The sequence below is a fragment of the Octodon degus genome, unplaced genomic scaffold, assembly GCF_000260255.1.
Source record: "Octodon degus isolate 3935 unplaced genomic scaffold, OctDeg1.0 scaffold00016, whole genome shotgun sequence".
In the NCBI taxonomy this organism is placed as follows: domain Eukaryota; kingdom Metazoa; phylum Chordata; class Mammalia; order Rodentia; family Octodontidae; genus Octodon; species Octodon degus.
The window spans coordinates 7886932-7898049 of NW_004524592.1; the positions used below are offsets into that span (position 1 = coordinate 7886932).

The 11118-nt window shown below is 34.3% G+C and overlaps 1 pseudogene; it reads left to right on the top strand.

Moving 5' to 3' along the window:
* Nucleotides 1–11118, top strand: part of LOC101580291 — a 93913-nt pseudogene that overhangs the window by 32706 nt on the left and 50089 nt on the right.

Here is an 11118-nt window from a genome sequence, read left to right on the forward strand (position 1 = left end):
TATATATATATATATATATTTAATTTTTCTGAAACAAACACCTCTAAAACTGAAACAAGAGCAGACAATAAGAATCATACATAACTCCATTGCTCTGTTAGTTTTATGGATCAGCTTTAATGCATTAAAAACCATCTATAAACATATGTGTTACATAAAGCAAGGAGTGTGCTATGCATGCAAGGGCACTATGTAGACCTTTTGCTGTGACAAGCAGGTGACAACTCCACCTCCCGCTCTCTGGACCTGGTACTATACCTTGCTGTGTCCTTGCCTTCTGCATACTTCCCCAAACAATGACTGCGTGTAACAAAAGGCTCATTCAAATCTGTGTCCATGAAGCAATGAGCAACCTTAGCTATGTGATGCACCACCCACTGGACTGAAAACTGCCTGGAACTGGCTTTTGTACAACCTTCCTTTCCCTCCAGGCTTCTTCACAGGATACAGACCTGCATCCTTGCTCCTCTCCTTTGTCTTCCACGTATGTTTCTCCAACACATCACTTAAATCTCTAGCTTCATCTTGCCATCTGCTTGTTGGAAGTTCTACCATAATGCACACTTATACTTCTGGTCTTCTATTGAACCCACCCTTCTCTTTATTTACTCTGCCTCAATTAGTTTTTATTGAGTTCTTAAGGTATGAGAAATTGCTTCCACCACAGAGACCTTGCACAAGCCATAAGCACACACAGCCTCAGTTACCTATTATCTGACTTCTCCTCTTTCAGATCTCAGGTTGACCTTGCATAATCCCAAGGTGTATTCACTGCTGTATGCATTATTATTCTTTGTTGCTGTTTTATGCCTTCATATTAGCAAAATATGAAATTCTGTGAAGAAAAAAAACCCTTTGATCTTAAAAACAACAACAGCCCCCTCTTGTGTAGCAGGAAACAAATTGCTTGTTCTTGATAACTTTCCCTTCAAGAATTTAGTAGAAGCAGAAATATTCTATCATTTTAATGGTTTTGTTAATGCTTCCAAACAATGTACTTTGAAATCAGAATCACTTATCATTTTCATATACTTCTGATGTTCTTCATCACATTAGTGATCAGAAATGAGGTGTAATTCCCCACACCCCTGCCAGCAAGAGCTAAGTAGGATCTTACTGTAAGTTGAAGAGAGTTCTGCCCTAACTCATGGATTGTGAAGAATGAACTGCTGTTGAGACTGATTGACTGTCGATGGATTGTGATGTGGTATATCTGGAGGCTATTGAATGCAATTTACAATGTTTAATAAAAATCTTTACTGTTTTAATATAAAAAACAAGTTCCATTATAATCATAAGGTCAAAAGGCCTTACATAATCATTTCACTAAAAGAATACAAGCCTGGTGCAGACCATACGACACCATTTGTTTCTTTAAGAATACTCAGTATAATCTTTGTATATTTCATTACTTTTATGGATTTAAAAGCTTTTCTAACTAAAGTTCGATATTGAAATTCCACTTAGAGATTTTTAAAAATATTTTTTGAGTCATTTTTTTTCTGATGGATTTATAGCAAGAAGCCATGGAGACTCCAGTTTAAGAAAGTGTCTTGCATCATTTCTAACAGAAATAAAAACTAGCATATTTTAAAATGTTGTTTGAGATAAACACTCATAAAATGAAATAGTACAAAAGTGTAGATGGAGGTAAAAGCAAACAGGACCATAAGAAGGACATTTTTCAATGCAGCTATAAATCTAGTAACAGCTTGCTAGAAGAGTTTATATAAGATTCTAACCTGTGAACAACTATCAGGTGATAGGTTCTTCACCTTACCTACCTGGCAAACTGTTCTTCTGGAGGAAATTTAGGGAACTTCTCTGGAAAATCTCACAGTCCTTATTCCCACTCTGGGATTAAAGGATCTTCTTCGTAGTCCTGTAGTATGCAGTGTCTCATAGGACTTGAGTCATGGAATTCATCACCTAGCTTATAAGTTGTCTAACCAATTTATTATTTCCTTGTTAAAAAAGCCCCCTTAATGCAAAGCATGCAGTCTTATCCTAGTACATTTTAGTGCTGTTACCATACCAGCCACATACTAAGGCTCAGTAAGGGTTAGCAAAGAGTACAGAATTGTGTGAAATTCAGCACTGGATAAATTATGCTATCACAGAAAAGGATATAGTCTTGAATAAGTTACCTTTATAAGATTCCAAAGAGTTTGGGTTTTTTTTAAGAATAATTGTTTAGAAGGGTTTTCCTTTTTGTCATCATGCATCAATGACTATTTGATGTGAGTGCTTCTCATGCTACAAAACAATTCATTCTGGATAAAATGCCTGGTACTGAATTGCGAAGCTTGTAGGACTAAGATCATTCCTTAGAAAGGAAAAAGAAGGAGGAAGAGGAAATAATAAACAAATCACAGTGATCATGGGGTAAATGTCAGCATCTCAGTAGTCTGAATATTAAGGATGGAATTCACATCCAAGTGTGATTGGTGCCTGATACTCCAAATTCCACTGGAACCCAGGAAGACACAGCCTGCACTCAGACCTCTAATGCACCCAAGCACTGTATAGCAAAAACCAGTTCCCATCTAGATTTCTGTGATTTCCACAGTTTAAAATCTGCCAAGTATTAGGTCATATGTCAAGTAGAGTCTACAGTGAATGAGAGCACATCAATGGCAAAAAAATAATAATAGTAGGGCCTGGGAGATAGCTCAGTAAAATAAGCACTTTCCTGGCAAGCACAGGGTCCTGAGTTCAATCCCCTGTACCACAAAAAAAAAATAATAACAACATTTTTATGAAAGGCTTTAGATTCTCAAGAATGTTACTTTATAGAAAGAAACATCATAGAATGTGCATGAGATATTTTTAAATAGTGAAATTTATTAGTCATATCATGTTACTCCAAAATAACCAGACAGATTTAGAAAAAGGAATAGAAGGCCTAGGAATGCATGTGTCTGACTACTGACATGGTGTTGTGATTCTTATTTTAATATTGACACTGGCAATCATCTCACTGTTAGTAACACTGTTTCAGAGTTTAGTTTTCTCCCTTTGCTAAATGCAAAGTATGACATGACTTAAGGATAAAATAAATTATTTAATAAGTATGTATCACTTAGATTGGCTAATGGCACACAGTAAATTGTATCAGGTTTTAAAATTTTATTTTCTTTAAAAATGTTTTATTTTATTTGAACATGCTGTCCACTCAATACTTAATTTGCCATTCAGGGAAATATTAATTTTTAAAACAATTTTTAAGCAGTTAAACTAAAATTGATCACATTTATTAATTTTAAGCAACAGAACAATGGAATTATCTTTTTGAATTAATATGAAGTCTGTCATTTCATTTATCTTTGTCAGAACACATAAAAGGCTTTTATTTTTTAAACAATTTACTGCTGTCTTCTGTAGATAAAGAGCTTCAATTAATGGTAATACAGAATCTGCTCCCAGTTATTAGTTAGCAGTCAAAAATGTCCTTAATTTTTAGAATACCAGACTAGTCCTTAGGTGCTGATGACTCAAAATCTAGGGAGAGAAAAGAAGTTCTAAAACCATTAATGTTAATTATGACATGCTTGATTGTACCCATGTAATCTCTGTGGGAAAATGGTTAAATCCCACTCCCTCAAGCAAAGAGCTGAAGTACATCCAGTGTTCCTAAACACCAGAAGGTTGTGACATGCTTCACAGAAAAAAAAACATTAGATAAGCTTCATTCAGGCATAAGTTGTTGAGCTGTCAAACAGCTCAAATTCAAAGTTAATCTTAAATTCTTAATAGACAATCTACAAAGGATGTTAGATAGTAATCATTATAAGCATCCCAAAAAGGCACATATTACTTTCCAAAGTTTAAAATTTTCATTTTGATATAATTCTGAATTTATACTGATGGCAAACATAGTACAACTAATTTCTAAGGCTGTCCAAATATTAACACTTTATGCAACCATAGAACAATAACAGAAGTCAGAAGTGGTACTATAAAATGCTACTATATGATTTTCAGACCTTTTTTGACCATTGTGATTTGTTCCACTAATGCTCTTTTTCCAATTAAAGTCACAAATTGTCAAAAAAAAAAAAAGAAAAGAAAAGAAAAAGAAAAAGAAATAAAGCATCAACACAAGCCTATGTCTTTGGCACCATCATGATCATCTTGGGTTTTTTTTTATTAACTTTATTGAGAAACAAATAGCAATGAGACAGTCTAAAAACAGGTTAGTAGGACAGTTACAATAATTAATGTAATGCATATTGTTGCCTTTATAGTAGTTATTCATAGTACACGATGCAGACATGATATCCTGTCCAAACACTATTAGTACAAATCTTTCTTCTCATTGAGTTAAGAGAAAGTAGCTGTATATCTATCCTAACTACTTTGTATATACAGATACAAAATGGTCATTCATTTATATCCTTTTTTTTGTTTAGTTTTGTTTCTCAAAGGGTGGAGCACTTGATTTCCACTAGTTGGAGAGAGTGTCTCTAAGGATGGAGCCTTCTCAAGCTAAAGGAGACCTGATGTGATTAGAATGGAAGATTTCTGACAATATCATGCAAAATATTTGGATTGAGTAGTGACTGAAGCTATATTTTCACTGGACTATTCAATAAAATTGTACATTTTTCTCTCTTTTCTGCCCTTCTGATTCTCTCTCTCTCTTTCTCTCTCTGTCTCTCTCTCTGTCTCTGTCTCTCTCTCTCTCTATCTATCTCTCTCTGTCTCTTTCTCCTTGTCATTTTCAATCATACATTATTGAAATTGGTCTGGACTTCTATTACTAGTATCCAAAGGGCCTGACACTCCAGCTCCATCCACTTTGAGAGATCTAATTTAGTCTGTTGTGGAACTTGTGCAATGGTATATTAACATATGTTACCCTGGTGATTCTAATATTCAGTCAAGAAGGCTGAAAAATTAAGTGCCACAGGAAAATCACCCTCATATGCTCCATCCCTATTTCTAATCCCTTTCATGCATTTGGAATTTGGATAAACTATGATCTGGCAAACAAACATTGAGAAGCATAGGCAGTAGCCAGTAAAAGTAAGTGAGTCCACAAGGTTCACTGATTCACTCGTTCCAGTTGTCGTGGGAGGCATTGGCATCTCTTGGAAACAATATGTGCTGTCTCAGTTACTTTTCTCTCATTGTTGGGACAAAATACCCAACATCCAAAATTAAGGAAGAAAAAGTTTATTTAGCTCACAGTTAGTGGAAATTTCAGTCCATACTCAGCTGGCTCCAAGGCAGAGTAGAACATCACAGATGGCAGCAGTTCATGGTGGTGGAAAGCATCAAAGAGCCAAGGGAAGAGCAGTGGCTGCATCAGCTACCAAGCCTCTCTCTCTCCTTCCACTTGTATTCAGGCAATCTGCCCTAGGGTGGGTGTAGCACCCAAACCCATAATGCCAGCATTAGATCTTGAATTAATCACAAACTCTAGAAGCCTGCCCCAGTAACTTCAGGAGGTTTTGGGGGAACAACTACACACAAACCATAGTGTACGTAAACGCTTTATGCTCACAGAAAAGAGTGCCCATAGATAAAAACATATAATAAGTGGATAAGCAGGGAAAAATAGTTAAAAGTAATATTTTAAATTACATTAATGTGCAAAATCTAACAATGGGGTAATATAGGCTGCCACAAGATCAAACAACAGGGACTTACATCAAAACAACCATTCTTGGAGAAAGAGATATTGGTAAAGATGGACACAAGGAAGCTTCAAAGATAAAAATAACCAGAACAGCATTATTTTGTTACTAGTCTTTTAAGGTTTTGTATAATTTTTCTCTCTAGTTGGCCTGAGTTTAGATGATTGGTGAAATATCATTTTTCTTAACGCTTCCAATGACCTCTGGAATGATAGACCACTAGCAACAGAAGCTGCTGTGGCCCTACAGCAGGGAAGGAGGCAGTCTGTTAATGTTAGCAACCTTCCCAGCACTGGGCAGAACTGAAGATCCAGAAATTCAGTGTGTCAGTACATAAAAATGTCTGTCACATTGAGTGGTCTGGGGGTACAGACATTTCGTCAAGACTAAGGCCAGTTGTTAAAAGTTACAATCTTTAAATACAGAAAGAAATTTAATTTGAACAGTCTGGCAAGCCTTCCATTTTGTACCAACTTATTCCACCAGTCAAGAATCCTAATATAAATTAATCCAAAGAGAGTCATCCAAAAAATTGGATTTATAGTCCTGAAATAATCTATTTATTTTTGTATTCTACCTGCTTTACCAAGATACAGTGAAGATTTATTGGGTTACTCTTTATATCCAATAAAACCTGCAATGATTTTTGGGCCCTTCAGAGTGAATTTCATTTCTACCTACATTTTATTTTTGGTATTTTACTGTAGAGATTGGTTTACAACTCATATATGAAATGTGAAATTTATTAAATTAATGTTTTATGTTACTTTGCATAAATGTGATTTTTATTAGGATACTATAAATTAAAGAAGGCAGATGACATTACTTTTAATTATATCTAGTCAATAGCCAGGCAGCACACCAAATGTCTTTCATAATCTAATTGAAAGTTCAAAGACATTTTGTGAGAATATATTCTAAAATATATATATTCTCTTCTGAAATTGATTTATTAAATCAACTCTATATTTGCTGTTACACAAACATTTTGACATTTTAAAGTATAAGTAAAATTAGGACCATGGAGATATCTCAGCAGCTTAAGCCCCTGTCTAGGCAAGTACTAGGACCCAGCTTAGATCCCCAGCACCACGTGCTGTGTTGACCCCACCCTGGATGTTCTGAGCAAGCCACTGAGACTGGATGTGATGGTGCACACCTGTAATTCCAGCATTGGGGAGGCTGAAAACAGGAGGACCACTATGAGTCTGAGCTGCACAGTGAGACCCTGTACAAATACAGAAAATAAATCCCTTTAAAAAAAGCATAAGTAAAGTTAAGCAATAAAGATTATAAAATACTCTTATAAGCAATTTTTAATTTGATGTTTTACTAAAAAAAAGAAAATGGCATCTAGTTTGTACTTAATTGGTATGTGTAATTTTACTCCATAGCTACCATAAACAGATGCACATGCATCCACATACGTACACTAAGTAATCGTTCATGTTCTCTACTTCACCTTAAATCACATTTTAAATTTACCTCAACCTAAAGGTAAATGGTGAATGTTTTTTGAAATAAAGAAATTAATTAGTTAATTATTTTGCAATGTTAAATCAAATAACCAGTCTACTAACTGTAATATTCAGTGCCCATTTCTCAAAATGTGATTGGAGTCAAATATTTTCTTTCTCAGTTCAGTTCAATTGATTAGGCAAGAAGTGGAGACTTTTTCTTTTAATGGGAGATGGAATGCATCCAGGACAGAATGATCATGGTTTATTGTTTGTTTGCAATTTTGGTTTTTGCTTATAATCTCAGCACACTCCTTAACTTTTAAAATTTCATTTCTTTAAATTATAAAGCAAATGCACAGCTGTGACATAATCTAAACAATATTAACATGTATTGTTTCTTTAATATATTCAAACTGATAGGCATATACAAAACTACATATTTTCTCAGGTAGCACTCAAGTTCATTATATTGAAACAATAGAAAGTAGTAAAACATATTACAACTAAATTTCATCACTTTTTACTATGACATTATCTAGTACATTTTAAATGCTAAATATACTTTAAATACTATAAAAGTACATGAAGATATAAGACCTGCTTTCCAATTATTCTAAAAGAGAGCCAGCAGAGATGATATATGAATATCTATATGAAAAGAATTTTGCTGCATGTAAGTGCTTTTAAAAATGACAAATTTAATTAGGAAATAAAACCATTTTAAGTAATTATAAAGTCTTCACCTTTCCCCCCAACACACATTTGCAGCCACAAAATTTGCCAGCATAAAATCATAATCAGTAGAAAATTACATGGTGAGATGGTGATTGTAACCCTTTTAGAACTCATCAACTCACTTCATCTGCTTTTGTAAAGGCTCATACTGTTTTGCCATCTTTTTTTCCTGCTAAGAAACCCATTTAGTCTATAAAGCTTATAATTTCTGCTCTAATTAGAGCTCTAGGGAGTAGATCCAGTTTATCAAAGAAAGCAGAATAAAACTATTATTTAGATAATTGATAAAGGACTTGCTGGGAAAGAGTTAGATTCTATAATGTATTCTTTTAAAAAGCACAAAAACTAGCCAGGCATGGTGGCACAAGCCTGTAAATCCTAGCACTTTAGGAAACTGAAGAAAGAGAATTGCAAGTTTAAGACTTGCTTAAGTAACTTAGTGAGCCACTGTCTTAAGAAAAGAAAAAAAAATTAAAAAAAGAAAGGGCTGTGTATCTACATTGCTATGAAGCCCTTGGGTTAAATCCCTAGCGCCATCAAAAGAAGCATACCAATTGTATAAGTATAAGAATGATTTCTTTAAACATTAATGCCATGAAAAGGGTACAGAATGTTTATGTTTTTATCTAAATGGCTTTAAACCCAATTACCTCCAATATTTATATATAAGCAAGTTTGACTGTGAGTGGGGAAGAGGGGATTTTCCAAACTAATGATGATAAATGAGAAATGTCTTACAAGGCACAAAGTGTTTCACATAGAAGGAGTAATTGGAAAATATGATGAATGTTTAAATGTTTCAAAAATGTGTTACAGTATAAGATGCACAATCACTAATCTTTCTCAAAATATTTTCTCTGACTTCAAGCACACTTATCTGAATCTTTTCACCTTCTTTTAAAAAATTATTTAAAATCTTTTTAAATTTTTTTATGTATTTGGTAAAGTGTCTTCCTATGCAACTTGGATTTGTAGTGATTCTCCTGTCTCAGCCTCCCCAGGGCTGGGATTATAGACATGAACCGCCACACCCAGTTTACATCACCAGGGGCCCTCATGGCATCCTTTACTGGTACTGGGGATTGAACCCAGATCTTTATGCTCTCCCAGCAGGAATTTATACCCCTGAGATATCTCCTTAGCCTTTTTTTACTTTTTCAAAAATGTTTCCTCTTACTGAAGTAGTTCTGAAGTTTTCTTTCATGGGTACCTTTATGAGGTGTGATGAAAAAATATGTGGAGTTGAGAGATAGCTCAGTAGAATAAGTGTTTGCCTGGCAAGCTCAAGGGCCTGAGTTCAATCCCCAGTTCCAAAAAGTAAATAAATAAAAGACAAATGCTTTTGCCTTATGTCATCCATCCAACAGAGAGACAAACCCATCAAGGTACGGTGATGCAACTTCACCTAACTTATGTACCTGACCTGGAACAGTGTGACTGTGACCTTCGCAGAGTCAAAAAGACCTTGAAAGGCAAAACTCTGAACTGATTCAAGAGGTCAGGGCAGCCAGGACACATGACTAACAGTGCTCACAAAATGAACTTTCACAGCTGTTTCAGAAAGTGGTAAAATTGATGAGATACAGGATACATGTGTTTAAGGTGAGGGGTGTATTGAGTCTTTTACTGTAATCATTTTTATTTAAACATAAACCATAATTTTCAATCACACTTCAGGCATAGTTTCAGTTGTTATAGCAGTTCTACGAGGCAGATGTAATGAACAAATATCCTTGAAGCTAAAGCTCAACAAACTTATTTGACTTAGCCAAGATCAATCAACTAGAGAAGGATGAAATTAGAAGTACGTAATCATATTTAGGTACAGTTTCATAAAACTAATTAAAATGCTTGGTTGCTTTTATCAATCAGATGCAATTCTTTAAATGTTTATTTTATGGAAAAAGTAAAACAAAGTCTCATAACAAAACAATAGAAGAATAACAGTAATTAAAACACTGAGTATTGTTATCTTTAAAGTAGTTACACAAAGTATAAGACATAGGCATAAAAAATTCTCCAAATAATATTAGTGCAAATCTTCCTTTCCAATGATCTAAGAGACACTAGTAATGTAACAAATTTGCACCTTTTTTCCTTTCCTTTCCTTCCTTTCCTTTTTCTACCATCTTAGTTCATTTTTTTTTTTACTTTTGAACAATTTCTTCTAAATTCACAATATCTATTGTGCATTTTGACTTTACTCTTTCAGTTTTTCACACCAGAGGAACAATATGATGTTTACATCAGGCATCTGATTTATTTCATTTTTTAGTATGGCCTCAAGTTGTATCCATTTATCTGTAAAAGTCTCAAGGTTATCCTCTTTACAGCTGAGTAGTACTCCATTGTAGGAAAATACCACATCTTTTTTATACATTCATTAGCTTATGAACATTTGGGTTGTTTCTAAGATTGGGCAATTACAAATTGTGATACTATAAATACGGGTGCACCTTATCTTTAATAAAGAGATCAAACATGTTCACTGGAAGGTAGATAGCCTCTTTGATAAGTGGTGCTGGAAAAAGTGGCTTTCCATATGCAGAAGGCTGAAACTACACCTATGTTTATCACCCTGTACTAAACTAAAATCAAAAGGGATCAAAAATCTAATTAGTAAAGCAGAAATAATAAATCATCAGAAAGTGAAATCAGGTAGAAATCTTGAAGACATGTGTAGGCAAAGAGTTGATGAACAAAACCCAAACTGCACAAGAAATACTTCAAAGAATCAAAAACTGGGATCTCATCTTATTAAAAAGCTTTTGCCCATTAAAAAATCACCAACAGATTGAAAAGACAGCCCACAGATTGGAAAAATTTTTAGCTAACAATCTGTCAGACAAAGGACTTGTATCTAGAACATATAAAGAATGGAAAAAAATCAGACCACCCATCTCAATTCAAAGACCCAATTAAAATATGGGTATCTGAGATAAATACACACTTCTCAAATGAAGAAATAAAAATAGCAAATAAATACATTAAAATATCCAAAATCATTGGTCATTTGAGAGATACAAATTAAAACACCACCAAGATTCCATCTCAATCATAAAAGAATGGCTATTATTAAAAATGAAAAAAAAATCAACCAATACCAAATACTTGATAGGCTCTGAGGAGAAAAAGAATGCTTCTGCACTGTTGGGAGTGCAGCCTGGTGCAACCACTATGGAAATCAGTACGGAGATTTCTCAAAAAGGTTACATACATTTTTTTTAAAGAATCTCTCTCTCTCTCTCTCTCTCTCTCTCTCTCTCTCTCTCTCTCTCTCT